The 12,500-nt window shown below is 33.9% G+C and overlaps 1 protein-coding gene across 1 annotated transcript in view; it reads right to left on the reverse strand.

The window, feature by feature from the left end:
• LOC136843781 (uncharacterized) overlaps nt 1–12,500 on the reverse strand; it is a 54,152-nt gene that overhangs the window by 8,583 nt on the left and 33,069 nt on the right. The gene's annotated exons all lie outside the window — the stretch shown is intronic.

Here is a 12,500-nt window from a genome sequence, read left to right on the forward strand (position 1 = left end):
TACCTACAGTGCACCGCGTGAGGTGCACTGGCGGCACTACTCCCCTACGGAGGAGTATAAGTAGTAGCTACGTAACTAAGGTAAGGGTCAAATATATTAAATACTTTAAACAATGATGACAATTACTTTGTGTTTTCCATCATATTCCTTCGTAGGAAGACTGAGAAATGTTTTTTTTTTCTCAGAATGTAAAAACTGACTCCCTCGAAATGCTATCAGTGCTATTTAAGAAGAGCTTCATTATTTAGATAAGACAACCAGATTACTCCAAGATCCACGCGATTCATAAACAAGCCTTCTTTAACAGGGGAGGGTTCTCAAGAATAGATAAAACAATGGTTACTGACATTTTCATACTTTAGCTGCTGAAATTTGGAAGAACCCTTATGACAAGACATGTTCACAACATTAGCCTCACAAACCTAGACAGAATGCTCGTTTATTTTCAACTCCTATGCAGTATCTTGCTTCCTCAATGCTGAGGTCCTTCTATTCCAGTAACTTTTCTACATCACCCATCCAGTCATCCTTCCTCCTTACCCTTCTATTTTACGCTGTATTCACAATCCTATAAGCCTCCACTCTTTACACATGTCCTTATCCAGCCTTTTACCTACACCAACCTTGTCATCACTTCTTACAAGTATCTCCACAAATCTCACTCTATCTAGTGCACATTACAAGCAGTTTATCTCTATGACTCAATCTTTCTTCTTTTTCTCCAGTGCAAAATCCACAGTTCACTTCTATAAAGGTGTGATGGATTAAAATACCCTTAATCCATTCCAACGTTGGCTTCCATAAACGCTCCGAGCTTCTTCCTAATCCTTTGTGTCGAATGAATGAAATAAAATGTATAAGGGGAATATGATATGTGCTTTTGTGCGTAAAGATTTTTTTTTATATTGGGATGGACTTTGCGTAATGATATAGGATGGAAATCTATAATTTATCCGTCTCTCTGTATTCATGTGTACTGGGTTGTTATAATGACTGATTGAGAGATGCGTATCATTGCGCCAAAACTTTGCTGTTGGAGGAGTCTCACAGAGTGAAAGGGGGGAAAGTTCTAATTCAGTGTTTGATCAGCGCTATGCCCTTGGGCAGATTCCGACTCCCGCTTTGACATTTTATTTTTGGCCATTAAGGAACTTGTGTTTTTGATATCCGCTTTATAAAATGAAAAATTTAATTTTAGCCAAATGAAAATTGTTTTATACAATGAAAGTGTTTTCATAAAGTTTTATACTGAATAAATGTAATAAATTTAGAAGGTATAATTAATGTTGCAAAAGTTTCTCACTTGAGTGAACTTGTCGTCTCTCTTTTACCTCTTTCTCTCTCCGGCGCGATTAAAAACCTTCAGGGTATTAGAGAGAGAGAGAGAGAGAGAGAGAGAGAGAGAGAGAGAGAGAGCTGAACAAGAACTGGGTAGAATATGTTATACTAAATGTAAGCCATAATTGTTTGCACACTTTTTTTGCAAATAATTCAGGCATTATGCAAATTCAAACGGTGTATATTCAGTCCAAGATTTTTACAGAACATTGGGTTTTGAGCATATGGTTCAAGCTTAAAAAGGTTTTACCCTGTATGAAGTTTATTATTTGATACTGCGGTGCAAGTATTTTATACAGGTTTTATGTAACTGAATTATGATTACCTGATTTGAATATTGTTAAAATTAAATACCGAAAGAGAGTAGATGCAATAGTAATTGAAAATGAATGAATAACTCGTAGAAATAAAAATATTATTTAAAATTTTGTGTTAAAATGAGAACAACTGTCAGAATGAATCCCCAGTTCTGAAAGTAATTTTCATATCTCTTTAACGGTCCATTTCAAACAATCTATATACTTCTTAAATACCGAAATTAAAGTTGTTATATTTCAAAATATTAATAATCTTTTTCTTGCTGAAGGTCCACTAATATTTGTGAGCATAGGAACTTGTACTTCTATCACTTTAAAACTAAACAAATGTTGGACTGTCAAAATTTTCAAATGTAACAAATATCAACCAGATATTTTTAGATAACTTATTTACCGATTGTAGTAAGTTTTTAATAGCTAATTTTGTTTTTAGTTTTCTGTAAAAGGAAACTATTGAGAAGGCTTTGCCTGTCCGTCCGCACTTTGTCTGTCCGCCCTCAGATCTTAAAAACTACTGAGGCTAGAGGGCTGCAAAATGGTGTATTGATCATCCACCCTCCAATCATCAAACATACCAAATTGCAGCCGGCTGGCCTCAGTAGTTTTGATTTTATTTAAGGTTAAGGTTAGCCATGATCGTGAGTCTGGCACCGCTATAAGTTCCAACACCACATGCCACCACTGGGCCGTGGCTGAAAATTTCATGGAACGCGGCTGAGAGTTTCATGGGCCGTTGCTGAGAGTTTCATACAGAAAACTCGACTGCGCCGAAAAAAACTTCGGGGCATTTTTTACTTGTTATTTGCGTGTGCGCATTTCTTCAGAAAATAGAATAAAACATTCGACAAGAAATCACCTCGCAGCTATGGACTAAAAGTTATAAGTAAATTAGAATACAGCGCAGTTTGATGAAAAATAATAATTATAATCTTAATCAATATTAGGCAAAATATACTAAAACTTTTTACTATAGATATAAATCCCGAACACGAGTTCGGGAATAATATTGTCGTGCCCCCTCTTTTTGCGACTTTATTTTCCCGGTCTTTTTTTTTATATTGGATGACATGCTTTTCTCATAAACTATTTTTGAATATTTTGCTTATACTACTTAGTAGTTCTGAAGTAGTGGGACCACCAACAAAACTTGAGTCTGATCTCGAAAAAAATTCCCTGTGTTTTGCTACTCCAAGTTCTTCGAACTCTACAACAACTCTTGCTCTTGTGAGGTCAAGGAGTTGTATCACTCACTTTCAATGCAAGTTAGAGGGTGTTTTCCACCAGTCTGTTGAACCTTGGATTGCTACAGTTGAAGCTTATTTTACTTTTGGCAAATCAGTGGACAGGACCCTCAGCTTCTGAAAACCAAGTCTTTCTTGGACAGGGCTAAAGGGGTGTCGGAATACGCGTGAGCTTCAAGTATTACGGATCTTGCTCCACATGGGATCACATTCAAGTCTTTGTGTAAGGAGGTAGGGAAGCGATGGTATTTCTAGTACACTTCTGATGCTCCGATCATTAATTTTAACGCATAATCGGAGGGAGTGTGTTGTCATTTATAGTTATGTTTAAATGACTGAGCAGAGAATACACTCAAAGGATTAAGTAAAGCCTCTCAGTGCTGCTGTTGTTTTCCTCCCCCCCCCCTTTTTTTTTTACCAGCGAAGGATATAATGGGACAAATTATGAAACATTCCCATTCCTTACTCCTACGATTTCTCTACCAACGGTTTTCCTTCTCCAGACTACTTTCATTCATATTTGAGTCATCAAGGAAATAATCCTCGAATGTTTTCTTGCTTCCATATACCGACACTCCTTTGTTGTTTGTTCTTAAATTCTAATTGCTTCTTCACCCATCAGCGTAATTTACTCATGAGCTATCTCCTCACTTACGAGACAGTTTCTTCTCATTTCTTTGATGCCGTCCTATGCAGTTTTCTTGTTCTTTTTTCTGATGAAATTTTAATTGATTCTCTCGCCTTTATAAGCAATTTAACATTTTGGCTGTTCCGGTTGCTTCAGCCTGTCTAGTAGAGATCACATAGCTTTTTTTTTTTTTTACCATTTACTACCCTACACTGTCTTTAATAGAATTCTATATAATGTTCCTTACTTTCTGGAATATTGTCTTCATACTTGAATTGTTTCACCTTTTTGCCTTCCTGTCATTTGGACTGAATAAAAAGCTAGGCAACTTATCTCCTTTTTTGTTATTATGTTTTGGTCATCGTACCGTAAAAATCTAGGAGAGATTTTCTCTTTAATGGTCTCTTAATACCCGTGAGATCGCCACTTAACACAGGTTTTGCTCTCGAAAATCAGTCATCCTGAAGGTTAACATAACCATTTTTTCTTTCCCTCTCTCTATGTCATTGGAGTAGAGCATTGTTTTAAATTACGACTTCGAGTTGTAAACTGGATAACATTTTTCCTCTGCATACCGGTACAGAATTATAGTTATAAAAAGTTCTTTATCACAGTTTTGATATATTGTAGGTAGCTTTTGGATACCTTTGATTTTTTTCGCTCATGATTAAAAAGGCTCGAAAAGGACAAATTACGTTTTCGGGTTCTTAATTAATATTTTCTTAAATTCAATATTCTATCGTTATATATGTTACAAGCTTCTAATTACAACAAATTCTTTTCGCACTGTTTTAATATATTCTTGGTACATTTTCAGCTACCTAAGAATTTTTCACATACGGTCTAACTAAACTCGTAAATGATAATAGAAAAATTAAACTCGACTTTGTTTAAATTCTATTTATGTGTTTATGACCTCTTTCTCTTTAAATATAAAATGAAAATAAACATTTATTAAAGATTCATCATTATACATGCATGAATTCGAAATGCAACAGCGAAAACCTCGGTCATTCTATGATAGGATTAGTGCATGCACACACACACACACATGGCCTTGTAGCTTAGTAGCGGCGCGTCTAACTCACAACTGCATGACCAGTGTTCGAATCTCGAACTAAACATTGTGGGACTAATGTGCGTGTTCCCCACAATCCAATATACCTCTGCTGAGTAACGCAATGATTTAGGTACCTGACTGTTAGTCGACCATTGTTAGCCACAGTTGAGAGAGAGAGAGAGAGAGAGAGAGAGAGAGAGAGAGAGAGAGAGAGAGAGACTAAATAGATGAAAATTTCCTTCGTCAAACGGGACGTCCTTGACAAGATAATCCTCACCCCTCCAGGATGAAAATCCTTTCATAAAAGATTCATAAGATATCCTTCTTGACGGAGAAGTGGGATAAAAGTTTTCAAGGAGGAGGTTAATAACAACAAACACGGAAAGGTCCTGTTTGACTAAAAAGTATTCTTGCAAGCAAATCGAACAAAGGTATCTGCTAAAAGACGAGACCCCACGAAAAGAATATCTGCCTTTGCATTTCTTTTAAGTTCTTCACCGGTTATTAAATGCAAATTACATTTCATTCATTTCACTATGGGAATCATTTTAAAAGCTACACGCGCGCGCACACACACACACACACACACACACACACACACACACACACATAACACATACACACACACATATACACACACACATATATATATATATATATATATATATATATATATATAAATACACATATATATATGTATATATAAATATATTAATATTTTGGATATAACTATATAATTTCCAGACGGAAGAATATTTTCAGCTTCGTAGTTACAAGCATATCCAAAAGTGTGTGACCAGTAGATTCTGTATGTATACTATATATATATATATATATATATATATATATATATATATATATATATATATATATATATATATATATATATATATATATATATATATATATATATATATATATATATATATATATATATATATATATATATATATATATATATATATATATATATATATATATATATATATATATATATATATGTGTGTGTGTGTGTGTGTGTGTGTGTGTGTGTGTGTGTGTGATATCCAAAATCTACATACACACCCAACTCATAAAAGAAAAAGTTGTACGACCATTCATAATTAGAACTGAAAATGGCTCAACTTTCCGCATTGACATTATGCACAGCTGCGAAACATTAATGCCCAATTGCAATCACACTATCGTAGAACTGATCAATGTACCTAGATTGAAAAATGACATATTTACGTCATCAGTAGGTTCATGTCAGTAATACGAACTCTGTTCATTTCGCGTATTTACTTTTGCATCTCGTCATGGTTGATGTTTTGTCGTTTAAATACACCGAGCTAATGAACGCACAAAAAGCAAAAAAAATAAATAAATAAAATATTAGGTCCAGCCATGAGGAGTATTTATGTTCGATCACTGGTAAGCACATAATAAAAAAATATAGGATGAAATTGCTGTTTTCTGTTTTTATTTCCAAATGTATTACTATTTGCTCATCATTATCAAGAAGTATATTTTGAGCACTGATAAATATAGAATAAAAAACCAGGGTAAAATCTCAGTTTTCTATCTTGATTTATAGACTTATTACTGAGTTTTTGTCTTTATTAGGAAATATTTTTTGAACGCTGGGATATATATAGAATAAAAAACGTTATTAAAATCCCTGTTTTCTGTCATGATATATAAACCTGTTATTGTCTGTTATCATTATTACGAAATATTTTTGAACACTGGTAAATATAAAATAAAAAATAAGGGTATATTCCTTGTTTTCTATCTTGATTTATAAACTTATTAATGAGATTTTGTCATTTTCTGTCATTATTAGAAAATATTTTCTGAACACTGTTAAATCCAAAATAGAGCAACTAAAAAATACACCGAGGTTTCTTTGGCGCAATCTAGTTTGCGGTACAGTGGCCCATGAAACTTTCAGCCACGGCCCGGCGGTGGCCTGCCCTACAGCGTTGCCAGACGCACGAATATGACTAACTTTAAATTTAAATGAAATAAAAAAAAACTACTGAGGCTAGAGAGCTGCAATTTGGTATGTTTGATGATTGGAAGGTGGATGATCAACATACCAATTTGCAGCCCTCTAGCCTCAGTGGTTTTTAAGATCTGAGGGCGGACAGAAAAAGCGCGGACGGACAGACAAATAACCATCTCAATAGTGTTCTTTTACAGAAAACTAAAACGAGGTTTGGATTCGTTTTCTGTCTTGATTTTTAAACTTATTACTGTTTTTTTAATAATTATATAGAAATATTTTTCACGCAATCTGTCACCTGCTTCCTGTAAACTAAATGAACTGCTAACGTAGTCATTCCAACATAGACATTCCAACATAGACATTCCAACATCAGCCAACATAACAAGACCTTTTCCCATGACATCGTCAGCCACTCGCTGTCATGCTCTTCGGCCGCTGGATCTTCCAATAAACTATAATGCATTTTTTCATCCACTAACGGTACGGTGCGTCCCATCTCCCCACCCCTCCACCCCTCCCCCCAACCTCCATCCCTCACCTTCCACCACCTGTCCTGTTGTTTTGTGATTCGTACCCCACTTTTTTCGCTCTTTCTCCTTTGACCCCTTTTAGCAACTTTATTGTATTCCGTTCTTTTCCCTCTCTCTTTTTCTACTTTCCTCTCGCTGTCCTGAATTTTAATATCAATATGCCGGGCACTTCCTTTGTAGTGTTTTGTGTGCGGATGTTTAAAAACTGTTTCTCTCTCTCTCTCTCTCTCTCTCTCTCTCTCTCTCTCTCTCTCTCTCTCTCTCTCTATATATATATATATATATATATATATATATATATATATATATATATATATATATATATATATATATATATATATATATATATATATATATATATATATATATATATATATATATATATTACACATCGCCTCCTGTTAAAGACACCCCTATAAAATTACACAATTGCAGTGTTTGTGTGCGGATGTCTAAGAACTCTCTCTCTCTCTCTCTCTCTCTCTCATTCTTGTAGTCTATCTCTATTCATAGCTGCCTATTAAAGACACCCCTATAAAACTACATGTTTGTAGCGTTTGCGTGTGACTGTTTAAAAACTCTCTCTCTCTCTCTCTCTCTCTCTCTCTCTCTCTCTATTCATCGCCTCCTGTTAGAGACAGCCCTAACAAAATTACATGACAAACGGATTAGATTTCACCAAAATTTCAATTTCCCATCCTAACTGGTGGAGTTTCCTTGTGTCACCAAAGCAGGTTTAAATTCATAATTTTCTGTTCACATGAAACACTTTTAATGGCAGAAGCAATGTCCAAGAAATAATGTACATAGAGATGTGGAACCCATATAAAATCAACTGAATACCCAAGGAATTGTGAAGTTAGTTAAAAATTGTGTATTAGTGTTAGTATGCAAACTGCAGATGGCGATAAACGCTTGTTTTGCAGCTTCTGAAATTTATAGCAAGAATTAGCAAGTAATTATAGTGGTTACATAAAATAAATATAGTCACTTCCAGGAACCAGCAATTAAAGTGTAACTCTAGCAGTGACCTTTGTCCTTTTCCTCTGGAGCTACTCCTGCTGGGAAAACTCATTCTTATTGTCTATATATATATATATATATATATATATATATATATATATATATATATATATATATATATATATATATATATATGTGTGTGTGTGTGTGTGTGTGTGTGTGTTAACAAAGGCACTTTCAAAGTCAACAGTTCTCCTAGTTACAACGAATGACCATGAATATTTATATATGTATATGTGTGTGTGTGTTTGTGTTAACAGTGGCACTTTCGAAGTCAACAGTTCTCCTAGTAACAACATGATAACCTTGTTATATTACACTACAAAAGAGTTTTAATTAGATTATTGACATTACACGCTGTAATTCCATTTGCCAATGGAATCGGCGCATGCATAGATAAAATATAAATGTTTGCAGTGAGCTGGACATATTGGGTCAGATCGTTGTCCATTTAGGAAGCAGAACTTTTACCCGAATGCTACAGAAGCGTTGGCCTGTGTTTTATACATCGAACACAGCCCCCAGCATATTTGACAAGAGTTGCTCCGCATCGCATCCCCTGCGTCCCCAGAACCAGCAATGAAAATAAATCTCCACACCATTTCCCATTTAACGAGTTTGAATTTTGTACTTTATGTCAGTACAGAAGAGGGTGCGTCCTTGGGAAGGGAAGGGTTAGTTTATACTTTTACTTTCTTCGTGAACAGGTTTCCGGTATATGAAGTTTATGAGCATCGGCTATAACTTGTCAAAATATTCGATTACATTTCATCAGTGCTCACTTCGCATGCTTTCATTGTCTTGTGTAAAGTTTAGATTTAGAATTTTTTTTATTAGCCAGTCATGAGTAGGCCTACTGGAAAATGTACTTTCAACCTTTATATATCTGTGTCTTTCTTCCCGCTCTTTCATTACAGAACTTCGATAACCAATTTGTAATCTGCAGAAAAGCCGTCAAAACATACAGTGACAGAGGACATTTCTTTAATTCTTTGTTTTCATAATGTTGACACTCTCACTGATCTTACGCAGGCAAAAAATGAATGAAGTGTTCTTCAACCCTCTGTCTCATTCACACGCGAGCGCATATGCTTCCTTTCTATGGTCAGAAGATATAAGGCGTTAACCCGCAAGTGTGTATGCGCTTGTATATGTTAGAAAAAAAAAGTTGGGCAATTTTCAATAAAAGCTGAAGGAATATCTTAAAAGACCTTTGAACACTTCATGATTAGTTTTTCGTTTCTTGACACTTAGGCTTATGTTCAGATATGGTGTCGCTGCAATTCAAATATAAAAGAACTTAGAATTAGGAGAGTTTTAATATTTCTATATTGTTTTGGCAACTTATCTACAGAATAACGCTGAGGTATCGATGTCTACGTATATATGAAGCATTAGAAAGACACACAGGTACACCTGAAAACAATATGTCTCTCTAAGACGATGAAAGACGTATTGACAAGGCCTTCAAAACAAGAACGCTCACAGCGTCACAGAAAGAAAACGATCCTAACTTCCTATCCTCGTCCAGTGACGTAGATCCAATAGCAGTCAATACCTGAGAAAAAATGAAATGTGAAAAATATGCCTCCAGGTACTCTGAAGCATCAGCCAATCTTTGAATATTCTTCCAGATTACTTTATACAGTATTTGTACATCTGTATGTTTTGCGAGTTGTCAGGTTATTATAAAGATAACATTTCCCCTTGGATTATTTGGTAAAAAAAATCCCTTTTATTCTATGGGCTCGATTTAGCCTAGTCCTTCTTAATGATTTATATTGTATAAACAACAATGTACTTAATTACTCTAAGTATTATGACAACAGTTGGAGTTACTTTCGACTAGATGGCATTACTTTATACGGGATTTAATAAATAGATACCCTGACAATCTTAATCGCCCAGAAAGCAAGCCATTCTTTGTAAAATTCTTTCACCTTCAGAGAAGATAATTTTAACCATATTTCGGTTTACATGATTGTTTTCCTAAGTGTATGTCTCCAGCTTTCCGAATCTTTGCCAAGATGACAAGGCGATTTTTCTTGGAAGCTCTGAATGTGAAAAAATATATATGTAATACACGTACGGTGAGCTGCTAGGAATAGGGCGCCAGAGTTTAACACTAAGATCTGAGATATAAATTCAATAAGACTTCAGTTTCTATTTCACAGATGGTATAACACTGCTCCAGAACCTTGTGTGCTATACCCTTATCTCTTTATGAATTCTATTTCTGAATTCAAATTGAATATTTATTCAGTTATTAATTTATCTTTATTTGTGCAATATTTTACTTGCATATGTGGTTCATATCACGCGCAAGTTGCTTTCTTTGAAAATAGTTGGTTTGGGTTGTTTCTTAATAATGTTTTTTTGATTTAGGGTAATATGATAACAGTGATGAGAGAACCCGTTCTTTCTTTTCTTTAGTACTCAAACATCAGTGTCATGATTTGGTAAAAGAGAATGGTTTGGTTATTCATATTTCAATAGGCATTTTCATCATTACTGTCGTTCCTTCCGTATGTATAGACGACAGATATTCATTTAAAATCAGTTTTATTTGCCATGAAGTTGCTACACAAACCACCCCTTTAACAATGAACGGTCATTTTTGTTTAAAGTAAACTTATGCGATTATGGAATGCAGTAATATATGATTTAAAGAGAACAACTACAGAAGATACTTGGAATGTTCTGTTTCATTTTGGGAATATCATATAATAGGTGGAGAGCTGAATTTATCATATAAAAGACTTTATTATCTTACTGCTCTTTGTAGAGGAATACCTTTTCAGTATATTGGGGAAGCATGTAAAGAATAAAAATTAAGGCTAAAGGCAACACACACACACACACACACACACACACACACACACACACATATATATATATATATATATATATATATATATATATATATATATATATATATATATATATATATATATATATATATATATATATATATATATATATATATATATATATATATATATATATATATATATATATATATATATATATATATATATATATATATATATATATATATATATAGATAGATAGATAGATAGATATGTGTGTGTATGTGCGTGTATGTTTTCATGTATGTATGCATGCATGTATGTATGTGTGATGCAGCTTTCCTCCTGAGAAAGGTGGCGTCAGTGGGCAGTAGCCTCGGAGCTCCATGACCCTATAACCCAGGTTACGACTACCAAAGATGTCTAGCTACCACCTACCCGTTGTAATACTTAAGTTAACAGAGTAGTGCTGTCCCGCCCGATTTGTAATAGTAAAAAGGCGCTGTGAGGACTGGTTTAAGGGTTTGAAAGTCTTTGTAAGAGGAAAAAGTTCAAAGTGAATATGGACAAGAGTAAAGGTAAACAAAATTACGTAACGTGGAGCAATTAATATCAGTATTTACGAATGGAATGATGGAAGCGGATGATTCATAAAATGTTCTGAACTAAAACCATAAAAGGAATGGTTCTGTAATTCTAAAATGTGGACGTAATTGAAGAGAGGAAGCCCTAAAAAGTGCTAGAAAAAATTATGGAAGCTTTATTAGAATCATCTGGAATTAATATTTAGGAAGACAAATAGCTCGGTCGTGGTGAGAAATAGGGCGTTTGAACACACTGCTAATTGCCTCAGAATATTTATTCGAAGTAACAAATTTCACAGATAGTTCATCTTTGAGTCAGCAATTAAGTTATAAATATGCTTTATAGGAAAAATACACAATCACTGATAACTGAATAACTATACATATATGAATATGTATATATATACATATATATGTATATCATATATATATATATATATATATATATATATATATATATATATATATATATATATATATATATATATAGATATATATATATATATATATATATATATTATATATATAGATTTTTTTTTTTTTAGGACAGCAATTCAGCAGCACAAGTGCAAACTTTACACATAGTAGGTATTATAATGATGATGGTCCTGATTTTATTTTACAAATTAAAAGGGTTTAATTTATTTCATCTTTTTCTCAGCAGCATTCGTTGCCTGTCTGTCTACCTAGAATTATTAGACAATTTATAATCATCAATATCATTAATGATGTTCCTCTTCAGATAATAATTGGTTCTTGTTTTCTTCAATTACTTGCCTTTATATACGCCAAGTACGCACATACATACACGCATACAACTCTTATAAAGTTATTAACGTTCGAAATACGTTTCTCTCATCAACAATGGTTGAGCTCATTAAGGGCTTCGGCAATAAGCGCATTAAAATAAAATGAGCCAGTAATTTAATTATATCGGGCAAATTGCAAGAGCAATGAATTAACATCTTAACAGATAATG

The sequence above is a fragment of the Macrobrachium rosenbergii genome, chromosome 2 (assembly GCF_040412425.1).
Source record: "Macrobrachium rosenbergii isolate ZJJX-2024 chromosome 2, ASM4041242v1, whole genome shotgun sequence".
Lineage (NCBI taxonomy): Eukaryota > Metazoa > Arthropoda > Malacostraca > Decapoda > Palaemonidae > Macrobrachium > Macrobrachium rosenbergii.